At 41.5% G+C, this 12014-nt stretch overlaps 1 protein-coding gene across 2 annotated transcripts in view; it reads right to left on the reverse strand.

Moving 5' to 3' along the window:
* LOC107378855 (antizyme inhibitor 1) overlaps window positions 1–1162 on the reverse strand; it is a 43380-nt gene extending 42218 nt beyond the window's left edge. For both annotated transcript variants that reach the window (XM_054740515.2, XM_015949304.3), the window contains exon 1: window positions 465–1162. The gene's annotated coding sequence lies outside the window, so the exon portion shown is untranslated. The remainder of the gene's footprint in view (window positions 1–464) is intronic.
* Between the last annotated feature and the right edge of the window lie 10852 nt (window positions 1163–12014).

Raw genomic sequence — 12014 nt, forward strand, 5'->3', positions numbered from 1 at the left:
TTGAATTGATTGTAAAATTTCTGACACAAAAAGATTTAAAAAAATCTGAACTATTGCGTTCAGCATGGAGTAAATTTCATTATTTCCACATCAAAGTTTTGAGCAGGCATAAGACCATTCTTTGGTATGTTCATACTGTGTTGATTTTCTAAAATGCAGTTAGAAAAGCAACACAGTAAGAACATGCCAAAGATGTTTAAAGACAAATACGAACAAGGATCAAAGGACTTCTGCCATTTGGAACGATTACATCAGAAATGCGCATGTCTAAGGATCCACCTTTGCTTCAAATTAAGGCAACAATGCAGTCAGAAGAGCATTCACTTACAATCTAGAAGTTATATTTTCCGCAGGTTGCAGAATTGTTACAGAAACATTTTAAAGACAAATCCCTATTTCAATTGATTATACTTACTTAGATGTTATAACATCAGCATCTGGTTCAGTGTTTTCTCAGTACTTACCTGTGCTATGTCTTCTTTGCATCTGCCATGGTTTTGTGGTGACAACAAAATGCTGTCCAATAAAGTCAACAGAAGTCTCCTTTTTTGCTTCCAGCTATAATCAGAAGTGTTTTATTAAGAAACTTCCCTCTCATTAAGTTTGAGCTCAAACAGGACTTTCCTGTCCCTCAGCCTCTGTTGTTGTGACTTTGAGAAATCACATACCTCTTTCTTTAATTTTTTTACACAAGCAGAAAAAAATGCACATCTCCCTCCTCAGCCCTGAAGGAGGTGGGTGCCAAGGGAAGCTCAGCTGCTGTTTGCCAAACAGAACAGAAGAGTTTTCTCCTGAGCATGTTTTAGTGCTCGTTCATCCTGGCAAAAAGCATTGTTTACTAAGCGGGAAAACACTTGAAATCCGTACACATCTTGTTCCTCGGTGTTATTTTAGTTCACAACAAAGAACTCTGAATGTGCTCATGCAAGAAAACCTGTGTGACTTTACCAGTGATGCAGTGGTTTCTTTGTTGTTTGTGTACATTTCTATCTCTAGACAGCTTAATTTTTCTCACCTTTTGTTTTTAACATTTTTTTAAATCAGAAAACATTTTCCAAATCAACACATGTCAGCAGGCATCAGAGTCCAATAAACTACTAAAAGTACGCTATAGTGTTTTATGTAGACTCCACATTCCTTAAGTCTTGATTATATTCAGATTTTTTTTAACATGACTGAAAATGTTTGACATCTTTGAATGCTCCTCTGGGTAAATAAACAATGGCTGTTTGTTTCACTAATAAAACCATTGCTGAGAGTCCATTGTAAGGCTGGAGAGGCAGTCTTTTCCTCGGAGGGGAACACAAAAGCTGTTCCGTGTTTTGTGCTTGAAGTCTCCAACACAAACTGAGACTATGTATAAATAAGGCTAATCATTCATAGCATCTAGAGTGACTTCCAGTAAAGTGTGGCGCTCAAATTCTATTGTTTGGGTCATAATAGACATCCCAACCATTGGGTATGCGACAGAGCGACATGTGTACCACCCACTGAGAGGGCAAATACCCTGGTGGCTGCATTGTGCTGCAGGAATTCTTAATGCATTGCAAACAGATTACATCAATGCACAGAATTAGACAAACCCTGGATCCGCCTTGGCTTACCAAGGATCTCCAGCCAGGCAGGAGAAATGAAACTTTAACAATTAATTTCTTTAATAAGATGCTGTTGGTGGGTGAATACATAACTATTCACTAAAGCTTTGTGTGTTCTGTGTCCATCAATATCCTACTTAAAAAGTTATTAATCTATTAGATTAACATAACTACGCACGCTAAACCTGTAATTAGCTGTTCTTATCTAACCTGTCAAGTCACTCAGATGTGGTTTCTCATCTCCATGCCAGAGAATGTTGCTAAGTAGAAAGGAAGTTCAAACAGACTTTTCCTCACTCTGACCTGAATGTTACTAAGGCAACACAAAGGTCTTGGGGAGCTGAAGGCATTAAAAGGCACGATCTTTGGATTGTGCCTATACAAGCTTTTAATTTACCCAAAAAATGAACTAAAAGGTTCCTTTTGTACTCTAAAATGTGACAACTAAGACTCAAGCCTTATCGTGGAGCTCTCTTTGACTTGTCATGTAAAACAATCATATCAAAGAGGTGGAGAGAAACACATTGATGGTCAAACAATAACAGAGCCTAAAAATGATGCACATTTCACCCTTGTTTCCTTTAGAGACAAAGAGCCTAAAACTATGATTATATAACACAACCTTGTCTGTGTGGAAACCGGAAACAAAAAAAACCAAGAAGTTTATCTGAATTGAACTAGATTATTACCAGCAGTGTGTGAAATTGAGTGTGTGAATAATGGAAAGTGCTTTGAGTGCCTTGAAAAGCGCTATATAAATCTAAACTACTATTAAAATAATCATTATTATTATTTTTAGTTTTTATGAAGTGTAAATACTTGTATAGAGTGAAGTTGTGAAAATCCATGCAGGCCTGTTGTGTTGTTGCTCTCCTCCTGATTCTGACCAGACTCTGCTCCGGATCCTCAGCAGCAGCCTGCCGTCTGCTCGCTGCTTGACTGGGCCATGTTTGATTTGATATCCCAGCAGACTGGCCCCTTGCCATCCACGAGCAAACTCAACCCTACCGTTTGATGAAGAGGGTTGGGTCTGGACAGACCAAGCATTGTGTCTCAAACAATAAACCTCAGACCAACTGAACCATAAACATGTCCCTTTGGGTACATGTTCCTAAGTTTCTGTGCAGGAGACACCCAGAGTCAGGAAACCTGACTTGACTTTTCTAAATTTAGTGTTTCAGGAGCCTCAGAGGCTACCGGCATGGCATTCATCAGTGTCTACCTCTCTAACAAGCATTTGGAATGCTGACTGAGGACCAAATCAGGGGTGGAGGTTTTTTAATTTAAGATAAAAAAAAGAAAAAATTTGCTTCACCCGAATGTGATGTAATGTAAATATAATTTCCTCCCTTCTGCAATTCAGATTTGATACTGACATAGACAGATTACCAGTAAGACCTATGATTTGAGAAGCTACAGGCATCAGAAAGAATTTATTTTTTCCCTTTTTTACCTGATTCATAAAGTACCTAGGAAGACGAATAACAGCTATAAACTGGTACAGTGTGACCAAAACCAGTAATGGATAAGAGGCAAATTCAGGGCACATGGCTGTAACCAGAAACCAAAAAATCTAAATCAGACAGAAGTGTGACAAAGGCAAGTTACTTCAAAACTGTGATGCATTATTTATTACTTGTTACCCTCATTTTAAAGTAATTCATTACATTACAATATTACTGATTTAAAAATGTAACACATTACACTACTTTTGCGTTACTTTAAAGGCACAGTCCGCAGGATGACGACGTCAGGGTGAGGAGATTTTTTAAATTCGAACGGCTGTTGCTCACTCCCCCGCCCTTCCTGAAAGAGCCGAAAGCCACACCTCCCAATGTGCACGCGCAGGAAAAGCAGAGTCACGCCGGGGACACACCGGCCGCGGAAGCGCCGAGAAGCGAATCGCTCACGAAATTCGGCCGCTGCTCGCCGCTCCTCAGTTCAGATCAGACGCGCCCCAGTCGAGGCGCGCCTCGGCTTAGCTGTAGTTTTTCTTTTAAACACTTGGTGTCCTCCATTTCCTCTCTGCCTTTTCTCAGCTCTTTTCCTACGTTTGAGTGTTTGTGCGCGTGCGCGCGCGCGTGTGTGTGAACCTATGGTATGAGTTGTTTCTGCCAGTTGAATCTCTTGGAACCCTCTCCAATTCTGCAGCTGTATCCTAGCAGTTTCTTCCGACATGGGTACGTAAACAATCATGTTTTTCGGGGGTCGTACAGCTCCTTGTGTTTCTCAACTTCCATAATTAATTTAAAGTCATCCATCCTAACTGCTTGCCTCAGACTTTCTGCCTCTCTGTCCTGTTTGCTCCGGTGAAAAGACACCCAAAACCACTCCCCCCTTCACGTGGTCACACACGCACACAAGTTCGATGTGTGTGTATGTGTGTGCGTGTTCGTGTGGTTTTTCTGCAGTGTCTGTTTACGAACACATTTGACTATTGCGGAATTTTATTTTGAAATGCTTTATTTTGTTAACTTTACCGGCCTGCCTCTTATGTCTACGTTTGACTTCCTGCCAGAATTGACGCGATTCACCCGCGGCTCGCGAAAAAAATAGAGCCAACGCCGAAATGATCGCTGCACGGCGCGGGCTGGAGCGCCGGCGCGCGCCGGCGCGAGGCGATTCGCGGCGCTTCGGCGGCCCATGTGGTCTATAGAATAGCTTAACAAGGGCGCCGAATGAAGGCGGTCCCATTTTCGCGGCGCTTCCGCGGCCAGTGTGTCCCCGGCCTCAACATCGGAGCATTGCTTCTTGTAATAGAGCTGAGCTAGTGTTAGCAATGGAGTTATCTGAGGTAAGAAAGTTGTATTTAACCAGCACATTAAACACTAACTGTTTACAAAAGGCATTTTATAAAGAATATCTATTCGAGAGTTCGGAATCTTTGTTCCGAGCGAATAGACTTTGAACGTGTAAGCATAACTGTTGCTGTAGCATCTCTTTCCACTTTTGTAGCAACACATACAGAACCTGAACCCTCAGCAGGCTATTGACATCCTTACCATGGTGCTGGACAGACACTGGTGTTCTCTTTGATGTACTTACCCCCTCTCTGGTCCACCTGCCACAACACCTCCAACACCCAATCAACCTTCATGGTGTGTATGCTCCCACTGCAGAGATATACCAACTGATTTGGAAAAGAAATGCTGCCAACAGCCTCCCCAGGCATGTATTTCAACTGGACCACACATGGAGTTTATTCTGCAAAATTCCCTGACCCCAATGGTAACTACACTGGTTTTATTCCAAGACGATTGTAAATAAATGTATATATTTGATATCTTACATAAGTTTGTTTTTATATATTTTTGTTTGATGCTCTAATAAAGTGTTCTAAAGCACAACTCTGTGTTGCATTTCTAAAAATACCACAAATTTTAAAACTCCTGCACAACAACAAAAAATTATGTCTACCTCCAACATTTTACATAAATTTTTAAATTATTAGTCCTTATTTCCCCAAAATATATCTTTATTTTCAAAAAAAAAAAAAAAAAAAAAAACAGGAAACAAAAATAAAGAAGTTTTTGGGTTTTCTCTTGCCTCCCCCAACACCAATGTCTGTGGCAAAGTTTTACCTGTAAATAAAAAATAAACTCAATTAGCAATGGACTATTGTGTGGAAGATGGAAGGCAGATAATGTTTTATTTTACCATCACCGCAAGTCCGTAGGTGTTGTAGAAGTTCCTCTGTTGATGGTGCAGGAACTCCGGAAGGCAAACCATAACGCCTTGGATCCTCAGGCCTTAGCTTGTAGCGTCGAGGAAGACCTTTCTTGCTTGTCAAACGTCGGTCAGTTGCTTCTGGGATATTACAGTCATGAACTGTATCCTCAATGTTAATTTCTTGCAGAGTCTCAAGTTGTAATGTTTTTTGTAATGCTGCTCCAGTCCTGTGAACAAAAGCTTTTTATTAACTATGCGCTATTACAGTTTTATAGAATGTTAAACCAGTGGTTCCCAAACTTATTTAGCCGCGCACCCCCTTCTATGTCCCGACCATGTCGACGCACCCCCCAGCCCCCACATCAGGGCATGGCTATATATATATAAGTGTTTAATGTGCTGGTTAAATACAACTTTCTTACCTTTGATTGTGCGTAATCAAATGTCTATAGGGGGAAATATGGAAAAGCCATGAGGTTCACTTTTGCCTCAGACCGACTTATTGCTGTTTTATGGTGTGACTGAATCTGCGATCTGCTGCCACGCGGACAGGAATAACAAATGCTGCAGTAACAGGAGCTGTAGTCAGGTTCATGAGGAGTCGCTGGCTGGAGCGGACCCGACTTTAATACGTCATCCCAAAATAGAAGCTAATATCTTAATTTGACCTGGAATGAAAAATGTTATAAAACCTCTTAAAAGTTTTTATCACAGAGGAGGCAGCGCTGATTTCTGGGGCGCCGGAGTTTGCGCAGCGTGCGCTCTTACCCCCAAATTCCACTACCTCCGCTCCGCTCCGCCCCCGCCCTCCGCAGCCGCTCGCTTCCGAACTCAATTTTTCTTGGTACCCGCTCTACAACGGCTCCGCTCCTGTGCGGAGACCTGAGGTGGGCAAACAAGCATGCGCGGGATTTTCGAGATCTTGCGATACAGTCCGAGCAGTAAACGCGGAAGTTAGATCCAAACACCCGTTGTGTGGGAGAAGCATTGGCATGAGCTGTTTAATCTGCCCATCATTTGTGTTGAGAGATCAGCAGTGTTTGGATCAACAAAGTGTGACTACTTTGATAGTGGAAACTGTATTTATGGCTTACTTTTGTGCATTTAAACTTCAGCCGCCATTGATAGTTGTTAAAAGTTGTTAAACCTGTGCATATGAAACAAAAAAAACGCCTTTTGTTTATCGATTTATTGTGAAAAACGGAAAGTGTGCTTGCTCCTTTTCCTGTAGGACGGTTGTGATTTCTGTCCATTTACCGAGGAGGTGCTCCGGCGTCCAGCGAAAATAGGATCGATTCTATTTTTGCCGGATGCCGGAACAGAGGGCGGCGCACGGCGCCGCACTGCCGAAGCACGGCCGCAGTAGTGGAATTGCTTTGATTGACTACAACGGGACCGATTTTGCTCCGGCGTTCGTGTCGGAGCGGAGGTAGTGGAATTTGGGGGTTATTGAATCTGCGTGTGTGTGTGCGCGGCTCCATGAGTCGCTCCAGTCACCGCGCCTCGTTATTTGGCGCTATTTAAACCAATGTTGTAAAATGACTTCTGCCCAGCCCAGATGTGCTCACTTGTGCACCCGTGAGCCGTGGTTCCGCTGGCACGCGTCTGACCTCTGACAGACGCACTCTGAACTTCAGATCTCCGGCACGCTGTCAATAGCCTGAATGGGAAACATTTCTTATTTATTTAGTTACATCCACAATGTTCTGTGTGTGAGGTTTACAATATCAGAACACGTGCACGAGACAGGGTGTTAATTACAATCTGCCAGAATGACTCGCCACCTTCAGATTTCTCCAACACCGTTAAAAATGATCAAATACGGAACATATCGGCGTGCGCAGGCCAGAGTGCTGAAGCTCGGCGCATTGTTATTATGAAGCTAGGGCACATGTGGAGGACACACACACGTGCGCGCAAAAATATACTTGTTTTCAATTATATTTATTGTGCCCACTTACGCTAATGGTGACATATGACAGACTTCTCTGAGCTCCGCAACCATTACACTTTTCACCTCGCGCACCCCCTAGCAGCAGCTCGCGCACCCCCAGGGGTGCGCGCACCACACTTTGGGAATCCCTGTGTTAAACGAAAGGAATTACCTTATGTGTATATAAGGTGTGTAGTCCTCATCACCGCTGTCATCAGTAACGCTGTCCATCTCGATGGTTTCGTCCTCCTCTGAAGACGAATCAACTTCTGTTTCTCTGTTTGGTGACGATGTGTCATCTGATGACTATCCTGAATATACACAATATAAAGTTTTTAGTATGGAAAATTAGACACATTTTATTAACATCTGAATACTTACACAGAGTTTTGAATATTGTTGAACTCTTCCTCGTCAATGTTTGCTTCAATTCCCACACAAGATAACCTAAAAAAGTAATTATCGTTTACTTTTCCTGACAAATATGACAGCCAAATACAGATACAACCTTGTACTTACATTTGTGAAGATCCTTCTTTTTTAGTTTCACCTTGTTCCATCACCTCCTCCAAATTATCATCCCTATGAAAATAAAATACAAGCACAAGAATGATTAGAATCAATACATATTTTGTCATTTTGAAGGTAATAGACCTCGTCTATTGGCCGTCATCATCACCCTCTCCTTATTTTTCTCACTTATTACGCATTTCTCTGTATCCACTGAATTCCTTCTTTACAAATAATTTCCTGTCTCTCTCTTTACATTTTAAAAACACAATTGTGTTATTTTTTTCTCATAAACTTTGAAATAAAAATATAATTTTTTAAAATATGTTTAATTTTGTTGTTGTGAAGTGTCTCAAGAGTTTTATCTTGAGAGGCGCTATATAAAATGTAGTTTTGCTATTTATTTCTACACATTTTTTATAGTCATTCATTATCCCATTTCTAGAATTTTTTCAAAATAATCCACCACTAACTTAAAACAAACAGAGGCAAAATTATAATATTCCTGGTAGAGGTTTTTACGCAGCTATTTACCTTTCAGATGATTCTCCATGAATGCTAGACAGAGCTGGCACTGGTGTTGGAGAAATACACAGTTGGCTTTTCAATGGTGTAGATGTTGATGCTTCATATTTGGACTGATGACTGTAAAAAACAAAGCCCAAAAATTAGTGATCACAAGCTAAACAAGTCTCCCCAGCCTTCACAGATTTGTGCACGAGCTGATTATAATTACTTTTATTTTAATATGGAGTTTTCACGTAGGTAAGACCACAAACAGACAGTAATCTGTACACGTGGCCCACCCAGGTTAGCACAATATGTCTTTCAGTGCTAATGGAAACGTAAGGTTTTGGATACGTTCCTGATCAATCACACCTAATTCTAACTGCTGAATCATCTCCTCAGACTTCTACAAGTGCTACATGAGCTGCTGATTACTCATTTTAATCAAACACGCAGCTCAGGCAAGTGTAAACACCTAATTCAGCTTTCAAGATGCTAACTGAACCCCGCTAACAGGGAAGTTATAAACAAGAGCTTAAAACAATATACTGATGTGGCCTATAGTTAAACGCCACACTAATCATTAGCTCCCATATAAACAAAAAACTAAAATCCCCTTTCGTTACTCAAACTTCTTCCAAATATAGCATAAATAGTTCGACTAGCATCGATTCATGTCGACTTAGCATTCAAGCTAACACTACATTAGCCAATAGGACACCAAGCATACAAAGCTTGTTTGCTCTATTACTTCTTTCAGTGAAAGAAAGATTATAAGTAAATTTATCCGAAAAACAATAAATAACTTACCTGTCTAAAAGATACTTTGCCAACTCTTCATCCGTTTTCAGGCCGTGTAGATCACGAAAATCTCTCCATCGTGTGTAAAACAATCTCCAATGTAAATTCTACTCGACTGTCTTAAACGTCTTACAGCCACTTTTGAAGAAGGGCTTTTAAACTTTTTAAATGTTTTTTGAGATGTGGAAGGTAGTCGAGGAATCGGTAATTTGGGGTTTTGTTGCTCCAAGTTTCTGCAGTAAGCCGAGTGAGGCGCGTGACACTATTATGCACGCTGAGATCTGCTCGTGCTCGATGATTGACAGCTGCCCCCTGGTGGAAACGCAGCGCTATTGGTCAACGCGTTAGGCTTGCAGAAATATTGGCTGAGCTCTACAGGGCAGGGGAGGGACTTAAGAGAAAATTGAAATATTAAAGATTATTTACTTTTTTTAAATAAAATTGGGTCAGATGGTCAAAATCAAACATTTTTAAAGTTATTCTACATTTAAATGTTGTACCGTAAATCCTCTAATACAGGCCCGGGCCTGTATTTTACTCAAGCTCATCAAGCTCCAGGCCTTTATTGGAAGGAGGACCAGAATTAGAGGCAGACCTCAATTTCTATTTGAGCAAAATGAACTAATGGTTCGCTGGAGTTTTTGACTATTAAAATTGCGCCCACATTTTCAAAGTTAAACACATTTCTTTTGACAACGGTAGTTTCTGTTTCAGCCCTCTCCCCCCTCCCCCTGCGCAGCGGCTGCAAACTCACTGATGCGCCTGCAGCCTCTCGGAGTTCCTGCTGTTCTAAACATTAAAATAATTATTTCATTTTCTGTTCCTCACTTCTGATTACCTTCAATGGTGTCTGTTTGTTGCAACCACCAGGCACAAAAACTAACTTGTTTTTATTTGACTATTTTTCTGTCCTGTCTGTTTATCATCTTCCAGCATCTCCTCTCAATCCTAAAGAAAAACTGCTACCTGGCTTCATATATATTCACCTTATGAGTTACCTTTGAACTGCAGTTCTAAAAAATCTACCGACCGCAAAAACAGCGGAGTGCGCGCTGCTTGCCGGCCGCATCAGTGATCGGTGCGTCACCGAGAACAAAACAGGTGATGCGCCCCGATCCACAGCAGTGAAACGCATCAGGCGCAAATAAAAGACAGAAAACATTAAAGGAAATGAGCCGGCATGAACGATCGCGTGTTAAATTAGTTTTTGAGGTGGCGACACCTGATTTGATAATGTTACTGTGGCCGTGCTCAGGATGCAGATGTCTGGAGCGCGTCAACAATCAGAGCTTTGCATGCGCAAGCTGGTTAAAGTTAGGATGGGGGTGAGGGGAATGTTAAATTGCAAGAGGGTAAACGTCAGAATTTGGTTAAATGTCCGTTTTATGGCGGGTGTCAGTACCGACGCGCTGGCACAGCTCGTTGCCTCCCGACGCGCAGGAGCTTGTCACCTGCTGACAGCAGGCTGCTGTCTTTTCCGAGGGCTGCATCTTGCCGGTCATTATCACGTGACAGCGACTAGTCGATGACAGGCATAAAAAGTCCCTATAGTGGAGTCGACTAGTTCATACAACCCCTGCTATTGCTCCCCAGTCTTCTGCAGCATAATCAGCACGTTCTCTTTGAACTTGATATCAAATTTTCGCTTCCTCTTCGTCTCCGCACCTGCCAAATCGCGGTCTGTCACTGGCAAATCAAAAGTGAGACCGATGACACAACCCCCCCCCCCCGTGGTACTTGCGTGTTACCACATTCCACTCGGCCACAATAAAATACCGGCCATTATTCACCTCCGCCGACTCCGACACCGGCCAAAATATGATACCCGGCCGTTAATTGAATACAGGCCAATATTAGAGGATTTACGGTAACTTTCACCAAAACAACTTCAATATAAATCTGGTAATGTGACGCTCAGTGAGCTCATCATGAGCTCATGACATATATGTGGAAAGTGATGTGGTATCTGAGCTAGGATTGCTGTTAAAACAGTCAGATAAAATAACAGTGCTTTAAAATGATTGTTTATTAAATAAAAGCAACAACAATCTGTACTCTCAGCACGCTGCCATCTTATATTAACTGAGCAGGGAGTGAGGTGGTGGGGGCTCCAAGCCTAATTTGCCTTGGTCCCCAAATGCCTTAATACGGCCCTGGATGTGGGACTGGGTGATCTGATTCTATCACATGTATGAATATTAAATGCTTATATATTATTGCTTTTCACTGGTAAAAATGAGTATTGGGGATAAATCTACCTACTTTATTCTTTTGAAGCACTTTTTTTTTTTGTTGATTTTGTTTGAATAATTTCCGGCCCTTTCTCTCTCTAACCTTCCTGCATGCTGCATGTTTTCTCAGTCTTCCAGAAAAACTGTTTCCTAGATTTCCTACTTTCTAACTAATCAGCCAAAGGGATCTACCGAACGCAAAAAAAAAAAAAAAAAAAAAAAAAAAAAAAGCTTAATACGCGCTGCGATCCAGCAGCAATGAGTTGAAATCACCGGGGCACAGATTATGAACTCAGCTGAAAAGTACATGAAGTACCAGAGAATATAACGATCGCAAATGAATCACTTTGTTTTGGTGGAGCGATTTTGTGAATGTAACAGAGGCCGCGCGCAGGACGCAGCTGGAGACCGCTGCGTCCTCTCTGCTCATAGAATGCCCGCAAAGCTGAGTCCATAAATGACGTGAATGAATGACGTATATGTGGATGCTGGATCTTTTTTCAGGCTTCCCGCAATTTGAATTTTTAGGAAACCCACATCTTGATTCTGGGTCTAAAAATGCATTGTAATTACCGCGTTACTGACAATTGTACCGAGTAAATATTACCATTTTCTTTCCCTGTAATGCCTTACATTACAACATTACAGCAAAAAGCAATGCATTACAGTAATTAATTACATTTGTACTGCGTTACTCCCAGCTGGACAAAGGTTGATGGTCTTGTTGAAAGAACGAACATCATTGTGATTTATACTGTACAAACTCAT

The sequence above is a fragment of the Nothobranchius furzeri genome, chromosome 5, assembly GCF_043380555.1.
Source record: "Nothobranchius furzeri strain GRZ-AD chromosome 5, NfurGRZ-RIMD1, whole genome shotgun sequence".
NCBI classification, from domain to species: domain Eukaryota; kingdom Metazoa; phylum Chordata; class Actinopteri; order Cyprinodontiformes; family Nothobranchiidae; genus Nothobranchius; species Nothobranchius furzeri.